Source organism: Uloborus diversus, chromosome 6, assembly GCF_026930045.1.
Source record: "Uloborus diversus isolate 005 chromosome 6, Udiv.v.3.1, whole genome shotgun sequence".
NCBI classification, from domain to species: domain Eukaryota; kingdom Metazoa; phylum Arthropoda; class Arachnida; order Araneae; family Uloboridae; genus Uloborus; species Uloborus diversus.
This window is the reverse complement of record NC_072736.1, coordinates 57,683,936-57,696,438: the sequence shown is the minus strand read 5'-3', so window position 1 is coordinate 57,696,438 and position 12,503 is coordinate 57,683,936.

Sequence of the window (12,503 nt, the reverse complement as noted above, 5' to 3'; positions counted from 1 at the left end):
AGATGAAATTCCTCCCTTGATTGGAATGAATCTGCAAAGGTGTTCCATATCTCGAGATCCAATGTTGGACTAGAGTCTCTGCTACGGTGGTAGCTTCTTGATCTGGAATGGGATACGCTTCGGGCCATTTGGTGAAATAGTCGATGGAAACAAGAATGTATTTGTTCCCATCAGCAGTTCTTGGTAGAGGACCCAGGATGTCGATCCCAATTCGTTCGAAAGGAGCTCCAACGTTGTACAGATGTAGCTTCCCTCTGCTTCTCTTCTTCGGTCCTTTACGAGCAGCACAGGTGTCACAAGAATGGCACCACTTCTCTACATCATCCTTCGCCTTGCTCCAGAAGAGGCGCTCCCGAACTTTATTGAGGGTTTTCAAGACACCAAAATGTCCTCCAGTCGCACTACTATGTATTTCTTTCAGAACATCTGAAATCCTTGATCGGGGAAGTAGTAACTGCCACCTAGATGTTTTGCCGTCGTCAGATTCCCATTTTCAGTGTAGCACGCCGTTCCGTAAATGGAGCGAGTTCCATAAAGCCCAGTATCTTTTTGTTGCAGGACTGAAGATGGAAATGTCCTGCCAGCTAGGTCGCCGACTGTCACTTTCCATGAACTCCAAAATTGGTTTTATGTTGGGGTCTTCAAGTTGATCTTTTCGAACTTGGTCGTCACTCCATGGATCAGGTTCTGATGATATTGGAGTCACTGTCACCTGATAGGCGGTAGGGCTAGTCGTTCCATACTGTTTCTCGATTCGGGAACAATAGTGGCAGTTCTCAGGACAGGGTCTCCTTGATAAAGCGTCCGCATTACCGTGAGACAACCCTTTTCGGTGCTTGATCTCCATGTCATATTCCTGGAGCCGCTGTATCCACCTGGCTATCTGGCCTTCCGGATTTTTGAAGTTCAAAAGCCAAGTTAATGAGGCATGATCTGTCCGAAGCAGAAATTTTCGGCCGTAGAGGTAATAATGGAAGTGTTCTACAGCTTTCACTATGGCCAGTAACTCCTTTCTGATGACGCAGTAATTTCGCTCCGACTTTGATAAGCATTTGCTCCAGTAAGCGATGACATGTTCATTTCCGTCAATTTCTTGGGATAAAACAGCTCCGATGCCCTCGTTGCGCGCATCTGTGTCCAGGATGAAGGATTTTTCAGGCTGAGGATAGGCGCTGATGTTAAAGCCTCCTTCAGTCGTAGAAATGCATCTTCGCATTCTTTGGACCATTCAAACTTTTGCTTGCTCTCCGTCAGCTTATGCAAAGGTCGTGCAATGTTGGAAAAACCCTTCACAAACTTCCTGTAGTACGTGCAGAGCCCCAGAAAACTTCGCAGCTGATGGATGTTTTCGGGACGACTCCAGCTCTTGACCGCAGATACCTTTTCTGGATCGGTTTGTACACCTTCAGAAGAGATGATGTGACCAAGGTAGTTCACTTCCCGGCGGAACAATTTACATTTGGACGGGCTTAACTTCAGATTGGCTTCCTTAAGCTTTTGCAGCACCTTCCTAAGATTTGCCAGATGTTCTTCGAAACTGCGTCCCACGATGATGATATTGTCTAAGTAGACCAGACAGGATTCGTAGGAAAGTCCTCTTAACACTGTCTCCATAAGACGCTCGAACGTAGCTGGTGCATTGCAGAGGCCGAAGGGCATCACCTTAAACTGCCATAAGCCTTGTCCAGTTGTAAACGCTGTCTTCTCTCGGTCATCAGGGTGTATCTCAACTTGCCAGTAGCCGCTCTTCAAGTCCAGGGTCGAAAACCACTTGTGTCCGGAAAGAGTGTCCAAGGTGTCGTCTATCCGTGGAAGAGGGTAACTGTCTTTCTTGATGATTTCATTCAGCCGTCGGTAATCGACACAAAATCTAGTGGAGCCATCTTTCTTTCAGACCAAGACGATGGGAGAGGCCCAAGGACTGGATGAGGGTTCGATTACATCATTCTCCTTCATTTCTTTCAGGAGGGTCTCAACTTCTTCCTTCTTGGCGAATGGTAGTTGTCTTGGATGCTGTTTAATAGGGGGGTGTTCTCCTGTATAGATCCTATGCTGCGTTAAATTCGTCCAGCCCACATCCTCCGATGTAGATGAAAACAGATGCTTGAAGTCGTCCACCAATTGTTCTGCAGCAGTTCTTTGATCATTCGATAACGGAGCACTCCCAATTAACTTCGATTTCAAGGACTCAGAAGACACAGTCTCGGGGGAATTGATTCTTCTAATGATGCAGTTTACTGGAGTACAAGTTGCTAACACTTCACCTTTCCGGATATTCCTTGACCTTTCACTCACGTTGGCGACTCTCACAGGAATTACATCCTTAGAAAGGTCCACAAGCGTAGATGCTACCAGCACTTCTTTTAGGCTATTGCTTAGGTTAGGGTATTCAATGAGTCCAAATCGAAAACTATTGGTTTCTTCAATGGAGCCAGGTATAAATGATTCTGACCTTGAAGGAATCGATAAATCTGTTTGGGCTATTATTTGATGAGCGGATTTTACATCATTTTCAACGTTGAAGATGGCTATGTCTTCTCTCATCGAGTGCAGTTCATTAGTCTTGAAGTCAAGGGTGAAGTTGTATTTCTTTAAAAAGTCCAATCCGAGAATGAAGGGGTCCGTGATATCAGCAACGAATGCCATATGATGGTAGGTGGCATTCCCAAACACTATTTCCAAGTCCATTTTATCCTCAATCTCAATTTTGTCACCTATCACAGTCTGGAGATTTACGCGTGGCGATGTCCACAACAGTTTCAATCCAAATTCATGAGCCACATCTGCCCTAACGATTGTCACATTGGCTCCAATGTCGACAATCAGTCTGCAGGGGTTCCCATTTACATGTGCGTAAATGAAAAGTCCATTACTGCCGCTACTAGAAGAGGAAATCTGCAGAGCTCTGGTGGTGGTAATTTCCTTCCCTCGTGTAGCTTGGCGAGCCGGACAACTCCTTCGCAGGTGCCCTTCACTACCGCATTTCCAGCACTTCTGCTCTTGTTTCTTTTGGGCTGTTATGCTGTTCAGATGTCTTGCCAAGTCACCGAGTTGTCTCTCAAGTTCAGCGACATGGGACGACCTGGAATCAGACTCATCAGCTTCCAGAGTTCGGATGGGATGGCGATCCACACGGGTTGCTTGCTAGGCCGCCTCCAACTTCATCGCATACACAACAGCAGAATTCAGGTCTTTGACATCCGCCATCCGTAGAGCTTTCTGGATTTCCGGATCTCGAACCCCGTCGATGTAGTAGTTGAGTGCCAGGTTGTCTCGAACATCCGCAGGACAGTCGCAAAAAGCAAGATGAGACAGTCTCTCGACGTCCGCCGCTAGCTCTTGCAGGGTTTCCCCGGTTTTCTGGAAACGGGACTTCAACTGGAGTCGACTGAAATCTTTCTGGCACTTCTCACCGAAGCGAAGCTCCAATGCAGATGTGAGGGCGGCGAAATCCAGGCGCTGGCTGTCCGGAAGGGTCTGAAGAATGTCCGCTGCGTCACCTCTCAGGGATGCTGCAAGATGGCAGGCCTTGGTAGCAGCGTCCCATCCGTTCGCTTCTGCACTATCATGAATTGAGTTTTGTAAACCTGCCACGAAGTTTTCCCATCAAATGTGGCAAGTTTAATGGAGGGTCGAACAACCGATGTGGGAGCGCCAAACTGTACAGAGCTGCTTTCCGCGGTCGCCAATCTCCTTTCCACGTCCTTAAAGATCTCTTCTTTAAGTAGATGAAATCTTCTATCTTCTTCTTCAAATTTATTTTCTACAGCATTGAATCGGCTTTCAACAGTATCAAATTTTTCTTCAATAGCATCAACTCGATGCTCTATGTCATTAAATTTATTTTCCATCACAGTCTTTACCGAAATAAGGTCGTTTTTAATTTCTTCTTGGTTAGACGTTAAGTCCTTTTTCAGCACCGTTAAATCGCTTTTTAACTGGTCTTGATTTGCCAACATACTTGCAGTCAGATCACTTTTTAATTGTTCTTGATTAGCCGCCATATCATTTTTTAATTGTTCTTGATTAGCCGCCATATCACCCTTCACAGAGTTGATTGCGTCAAGAAGTTGTTTTAATTGTTCATCCATTGTGCGAGTAATCACCATAAAAATAAAGTCCAAATTTAAAAAGTCTTTATGAAAAAAATGTCCAAAGTCACACTTACTGCAAGAAAGTCCTGAAGTAGCCCCACGTTGGGCGCAAATTGTAAGGGATTCAGTGCGACTTCCACTTTCTTGAAATGAAGACACAGTTCTTGATAAAAACACAGGAGCTTTATTTACACTATGTACAGGAGAAATCGTTAACAACTGCTAAATTATTCATCAGCAATTAAGCAATTTTCACACAACACCGTAAACTCAACGTTTACACATGTATTTACTTCCAAATACGAAAACAACACAGCGAAATGCCTCGCAATAAACAGAGCAAATACGCTCTCAGTTCGAAATCTCAATCGAAACTAACTTTTTATCCATCGCTAACGGCTTATATACACACCGAAAAGAAATCTCTCAAATATTCCATACGCTTCTGGAAAAATAGTAGACCGTTATCAAATTTTATCAATGAACAAAAAGGAAATAGGGGAGTCGTATACTTTAGCCATATGAAAAGGGGTTGTATATTCATTACGGGAAACTATTTACAGGTTACGTTACTACAATAATTACTATTTATAGGATTTGTAACAATATGTAAAAACTTTTTTTTTCTGAAGTTTCATATCAGTATTATTCATAAAACGTGTCCTATATTTGTCCTATATTTTTGGTGGAAAATGTCCTATGTATTAAAAGTTGACCACTTCTACCCCTGCAGGGGGTTGCAAGGCCCTTGCCCATGTCAGCAACTTCTGGAGGGTGGCTAATTCACCCTATATATGTTGTTTTTTTTCTTTTTTTATTGAAACTCAAATCAAACCTTGACAGTTTCTAGACTTGTCTGGCTCAGGAAAACCTTAAGATTCCGCAATGATTCAATGTTGCGGTGGGTGGCAATCCTCATATAAATTGCCTCATATAAATGATGGAGTGATGCTCCTGACGTCATCAACAATGCAACTCGCACCATGGCATGATGATATATTTTTTGGGTAATGTTTGACATGCAGGGAAATGCTTTATTTTGACAGGGCTGAACTGAATCCGGTAACTTAACTGTTTTACTGGAATCGAGAATGAAGAAACGTAATATTGGTCAACAATGAACGCTGTCTATTGGAGTTAAGTGGTTAATCCACTGAAGTTAGGGTTAAAATTTCAATTATCAAAATATCCTCAAGCAGACAATTGCTTCGTTCAAATGTAAAAGCAATTTTCTAGTGTAAATATAATTACTACCAAAATAATAATAATAAAATTATAATTTGCTTCATCAATACTGATGAATAAATGTATTTTCCCAGGACTGAATGCAATATCTTCATTCCGCACCTCGCAGAATGCTGGAATTATTGCATCCCGACATTTTGCGGATTCTAAAGAGAGGAAGCGGGGAAAGACACCAATAGGTAAACTGGATCAGACCGAAGAGATTGAAGAAAAAGTCCAGGCAGATGCCTATGCTCCTTTTCCCGATGGGAAGAATCCGTTGACCGGAGAAGTCGGGGGACCTAGAGGACCTGAACCCACACGATATGGTGACTGGGAGCGGAAGGGAAGAGTATCAGATTTTTAGTCATTTTCTTGAAATGTTGTGGTTGCATTTTTTAAGTAGGTCTTTGTAGCACTAAAATATTTGACTTTTCAATTGTGATATTGTGTTTTGTACTGTTTGTATACTTTGTTTTTTTAAGAGTGAATAAAAAAAAACTGATTTATTTTTGGGGTCGTTCTTCAAGTATTTCTCATTATTGGAACATACAATTTCTATATAAGAAATGTTTCATTGTTTTAATTACATAATTTTTAATGAAAGTAAGTGAGGAAAATAAATAGCATGAATAATAGATTTGTTCACATAAAATCAATCAGTATCGAAAAAGTATGCCTAAACTGTAAGAAATTTATATTCCTCAAAATTTAAGAAAGCAATTGTAAGAAAAAATTGTTTAGATTTCATTTCGTAATTAAGTATCTTACATTAAGATTTCTTTTTATTTAGTGAAAGGATTTAACCAGTGCATCTAAGTTTCACATGCTGTTTTCCAAAAATTAGGAAATAGGCAGAAGATTTTTTAAAAACAAGCACCATGATTAATTTTGAAAAAATCTTTGAATTTACACAAAATTAAAAAAAAAAGTTCTTTTTTTTTTGGATAAATGTGATTTACTTAGCTCAAAATCAATTAAACAACTAAAAGTATGCATGACATTTATGGTTATGGGCCAGTGGTCACAGATATCCTGAAGTCCTTAATTTCAAGAAATGTATAAACGTTCTGAAACATTGTAATGGTTATTTTATGTTTTCGGATTGATTCATTATGGTTGTCCTTAAATTTTTGAAACTTGATTCTGTTCTATTTTTATGAACTTTTAGCTTTTAAAATTAAGAAATTGTAGATCAGAATGTCCATTTCATTGCCATGTACACAAGGGTGATTCAAAAAAACTTTTTTTTCAGCTAGAGTCCAGGACCCCCCCCCCCCCCCTTTTTTTTAACACTTATTAATAGTATTATGCTGTAAAAGTTTTAGCTTCTTACATTTTAAGAGAGTGCTCAATGACCCCTTAATTTAACATTAGCCTTACTATAAAAAATGCCACGAATTTAGAAACATTTAATTTATTCAGCTGGCTTTTTTTTTGATAAATAATTATTTTATTGCAATGTTTATGCATATTACTAGTGTATTTTATAATATGTAGCATTGTTTTTTCAGTTCAATGTATTTTTTTTCCTCCCTCCCCATACATTTGAAGTTTGGGGGAGGGGGTTAAGCATCCTCTTTCAGTTGAAATAGGAAGCTAAAATTCTTCCAGTATATTACTATCCACAAGAGTAAAAATATTGAAGCTTGTCTGGTATCTAGGAGAAACTTTTTTTTACATGTATTTAAATCAAGTTCTGGAGAAAACAAAAGTTCCCTTACCATACGAAGAAAAAGAATTTAATTAGAATATGCATTTAGGGGAAAAAAAACTATAACCCCTCCAAAGAGAAAAGATTTTTATTCATATAAGCACTTCTATCTGAATAACGATTGGTCAGCCCAAAATACCACACTTATCAAGTATTCCATCTGTTGCTGCAACCTACGACACTGCAAAATAGCCATTTTTGAAGGGCTTAAATTAATTTTTCAACAGAGGTGAAAAGAGGCTCGAAAATAGAAAATAGGTCGGCACAAGTCTTTCACACAAACACAAACATGTGCTCGTTGCAAAACCACTTTTCTTTGATCAACACAAGGTTGCTTTAAAATTGCTCCATGTGGTGAGAAGTTCTGGTTAGAACCGGTTTTTATCCATACCATATCTCCTGATTTCTGATGTTGTAGACTACCAGTCATCAATGATTGCTCGATTTGGCACTTGCCAAAGTTTTTTTTGTTGTAAAATGTTGCAATTATTTTATTTTTTGCAGAAAATCAGGCCTTTTTTCTTAATTTGTAGTTGAGTTATATTTTTTACTGTGAAAGAGCTATTCTTTGGCATTGTTCTACAGAATGTTTTTATTGCTGACTCCCTCCCCCCCTTAGTGTAAAATCTTTCTGCACAAACTCTCTCTCATTCATAATTTTTTTAATTAATAAAAATATTTCTGGGAACATGAATTGTTTTTCTGATGATGTTAAAGTTATAGGGACTGTAGAAAATTAAGAACAAGCAAATCAGCTGCAAGAGGATCTAGATCATATTATGGAGTGGGCTGATAAATTGGGTATGGCTGTTAATGTTGGGAAATGTCAAGTGCTACATTTAGGGCATAGAAATAAGTGTACAAGTTATTATTTGCAAGGTTCTGTCATGAGTCAGGCAGAAAAAGTTACTGATCTGGGTTTTAAAATTTAGTCAACAGTGCAGCATAGCTAGTAACAAAGCCAATAAGATGCTTGGGTTTATTAATAGACCTTTTTCAAACAAATCTAAAGAAGTTCTTCTGCCCTTATATAGAAGTTTGGTAAGACCTCATTTGGAGTATGCTGTTCAGTTTTGGTCTCCTTATATTAAGAAAGATATTAACGTATTGGAAAGGCTACAAGGCTAATAAATGGACTTTCTCATTTAGACTACGATTCCAGGCTTAGAATGCTAAAAATGTAGTCTTGTGCAAAGAAAGACCGAGGGGACACGATTCAGTTGTTTAAATTTATTAAAATGAAAGATGTTATAAGGCTAAAGTTTAGCACTGAAAACAGGACAAGGGGTCATTGTTTTAAGCTATTTAAATCTCAGGCTAACATGGATATTAGGAAAAAGTATTATTTTAGCAGGGTAGTGGAACCTTGGAACAGCTTACAGGAAGTGGTGGTAATGATCAAGGGAGTAGATAGTTTTAAGAGGGCCATTGATCTTCACTAGGGATTGTAAATTGACTAGGACCAGCCTAGCTGGGCCCAGAGTCTGTTGCTGGTCGTCACTTTTGTATTTGTATTCTGCGACAATGTTGCCGTGTTTGCAGCTTTCTGCCACGGGGTATGCTAGATCAGTGGTTCCTGACCTGGGGTGATTGCTCCCAAGGCGCCATGTGAAGGATTTGACTTACGTGGGGTATTTGACTTCTGTAGGAGCAATGACTTATTAAAAGACAAAACAATAATAATAAAAAGCCAACGCATATGGAAATTGGAGACATATACTGAACGCTCAAAGCTCAGAGAAAGAATCAAGAGTTAAAAAAAGAAACAAATTATTGACATCAGGGAACCTTATCAAGGAATTTTTCATCATTTATCGTTCGGTTTGATATTTATGAGGCAAATGTTGGGTGTAAAAAGCAGATTCAGTTTCCAGGGTTCGTACGGGTCATGGAAATCCTGAAAAGTCATGGAAAAAAATTTAACACATTTCAGACCTGGAAAAGTCATGGAAAATTAATATTTTCATTAAAGGTCATGGAAATTTATTTGAAGTCATGGAAAAATGTCCTAGGCAAAGAAAGAAACAGTAGCTAAAAAAAATTAAAAATCTTGAATGATCTGACAGTATTGCATTATTAAAACTGGAAAATTGAATGATCCTAAAAGCAAATCCGAATTTTTAAATCCTATTGCATCCTCTTCTCTAGCAGCCGCCTGTCTTTTTTTGCAATGAGATTTTACTGCTTCGACATCACTAAATTTGAGTTTACTATTATTTTCATCATTTCTTTTATTTTCTATTCTGTGGTAGCAGACTTGCACATTCTTAATTTCTCACACCCACTCAAAAATCACAATTCGATTGCATCCGAGTTCGTTTCAACTACTTCTAAAAACTTGATTATCGAATTTATCAGAGTTTATCTTAATTTGCTGAAGGTTTTAGAATGCAATTAAACAGGTAATATAATACAGAAATATGAGAATCCTAGTATTTTAAAACAGTAGTACCCAACATATGGTGGACAAAACTGCTGCCCTATGTTATGTTCAATGTCAGGAATCGAACATTTTCCTGGATTTTCCAAAACCTTTTCATTTATATGCATTTGAAAATATGTAAGTAAGTAATCAAATACATTTGAGTCAGAAGATTTATTCATTACTGAACGATGTTTCATTATTATAAATATGAATGAATTTACTGAAGACTGGCTTTGCTTTTAAGAACCAAAATACTGTCAAGTTAGATAGATTATCAGATGCACTGTTGACATAAAAAGGCAATTTTTCTTTTTTGAAGCAAATTTGTTGAAACTTAGTAATGGCTCATTCAACTTTTTGTGCCACATTCATTATCATTTTGCTCCGTGTATTAAATATTTATTATACATTTCATCAGTACATTGCATTTACTATATCTTTACTTTATTAAAATTTATATGATGAAGAAGTATAAAAATAGCGAAGAAGTATAAAAATAGCTTAGTTTTTGCTGTGTACACTGATATTTTTTCAATTACAAGTAAGTACTTTAATGAGGTAGAAGCATTGACATAGAACTTTTGAATGCTCATTTCTTAAAATTAGCGAGCTTGGTAGTAAATAGTTCGATACTCTTTGTATAATAGGGTCATGAATTTTTTTATGAAGTCATGAAAAAGTCTTGGAAAAGTCATGGAAATTTTTCATCCGAATAGAGTATGAACCCTGAGTTTCTTACCTTTAAAAAAGTTCAGTAGCAGATAATGAGATTCCTTAAATTCATGAAGACACAATCATAATGTTTGCTGATCTCCTTGACCTCTTAAAACTGACATGGAATCAAGATTTGAAGAGTTGGCCAAGTTAGAAATTTCAGATTGGGTCTTCGATTTATTTTCCTTATTTGATCTTATGAAACTGGATATACAGAATAACATTATGCAGACAGCAGTTAAACATTATTTTAAGCATTATGATGACTAGTTAGCACAATTAAAGCAGTACAAAAAATCTGAAAATTTTCCCCATCAACATTAGTTGAAAAAGGAATTTGTTCCGTCTTACTGCTCGTCACAAACAGGTTGGAGATATGCTAAAAGGGATCTGTGCTTAAATCTGAGGAACAACCTTACATTCAAGCTTTAACTGAAATTCGCCTAATACAAGACAAGCCATTGAAAAAATAAATGAGTTTGAGGTGCCCTTCCAAGTAATGATAATCTCTAGTAATATATAGGGCAGAATCTCATCTGTATTTGTAATGTATTTCAATTGTTAATTTCATTTCTTTTATTTCATTTTAGCAGAAACTGCGGAATGGCAACATTTGAACTTAACTTCAAATTAGAATAAGCAGGGCATAAAACTGGTCAGTAAAAGTCAGTATTCTTCATCTTGGTCAGTACTTGTCAGTGTTTTCAAAATTTAGTCAATCAAGTCAGTATTTTTTTGCAAATTTGCCAACAAATTCATTTTAAGAAAAATATTGACAGTGATATTTTTCTATTTGCCTTATAAACTTTATAAAATGCCAAAAAAGTGAGATTGCCAATACTGCAACCTAATTTTATCAACCTGGTAAAGTTTGCATTACTTTATAAGAATAAAAATATATTGTTAGTATATTGTGAAAAAAATTCTTAAAAAGAAATAATTATCATATAAATAAATGTTAAAAATAAAAATTTTGAAAGTAAGGCACTGAGGTGGGGAAATGTGTGTATGTTAGTCTTTTGGATCGCCCCCCCCCCCCCTCCCACCATTGAAAAAACATTTTTTGTTCAAAAAATGTAGGAGAAGGTGCTTCATTCCATTTTTCTCCAATGGTTCAAAAATAAAATCTAAGCACCTGTGCAAAAATTGAAAGAAAGACATAAATCTCAAACTATAAAGGAGATTTGTTTTGAACAAACTTATTTAAAGAGAGTTTGGCATGCAAAAAAAAAAAAAAAATTCTCAAATTTGGCTATTTTAAGGGTATTTTTGAGAAATTTAAAATGTTTTAACATTAGTACCGATTTAAATCTTTTATTTAAGAAATTACCTATGCCAAAACAAATTTTTTGTTGCAAATATTTACAGAGAGTAGGCATCTGTTTAAAGCTTTTTTTCTTTTTTAAATTAAATTAAATTAATTTTTATTTTTTTCTTTTTGAAAGCGGATAAAGATTTTTTTTAATGGAAAGAATTGTATTAGGGGCCATTCATTAATTACGTAAGGGTCGCGACGGGAGGGGGTTGGAAAAATCTACTTACCCTTACTTTAGGGGGGGAGGAGGGACACCTGTTGGCTTGGGCCAGAGCCTGAAAGGGGCTTGAGATTTCTTTAATGAGGGGTGCAACACATAAGTTTTTTTTATAAGCTATTCTTTCAAGAACTCGGGAAGCTCGTTCTAGGTATGTTGTAATTTTTATTTTATTTATTATTATTATTATTATTTTTTTTTTTTTTTTTGATGTATGCAGTATGATTTATTGAAATCCTTGATAATATAGTGCAAGAATAACTAAATAATATAAACTATGTATTGTTTATTTTTTCAAACAAAATTATTCATAAAACATGTCCTATAATTTTCGTGGAAAATGTCCTATATGTTGCAAGTTAACCACTTCTACCCTTGTATATGCAAAAAGGTTTTTAAAAATAATTTAATAGTGGGGAATTCAATAATTACTCTAGTGATGTAAGATTCATTATTTTATTACTTTCAAAAATGAAATAGAATCTTATATAAGAATAGGGGGGAGCGGTTTGAAAAATCTTTCTTACCCTTACATAGGGCAGGGGGTGTCAAAAATTTCCAAAACCCTCCTTGGGTAATTAATCAATGGCCCCCTTAGCTACTTTAAAAGGTGCTGCTACTTCATTTGTTTGTTTATTTATTTTTATGCTATATTTATTTTTATGCTTTATTTAATTCTGTAGATGAGCGAAGCATATTTTATTTCTAGATATCAGTTAAAAACATTACAAAATTATTTTTGAAATAATTTTCGATTTTAGCTAATTTTGAGAATATTGATCAGATAGAAGGAAGTTGAT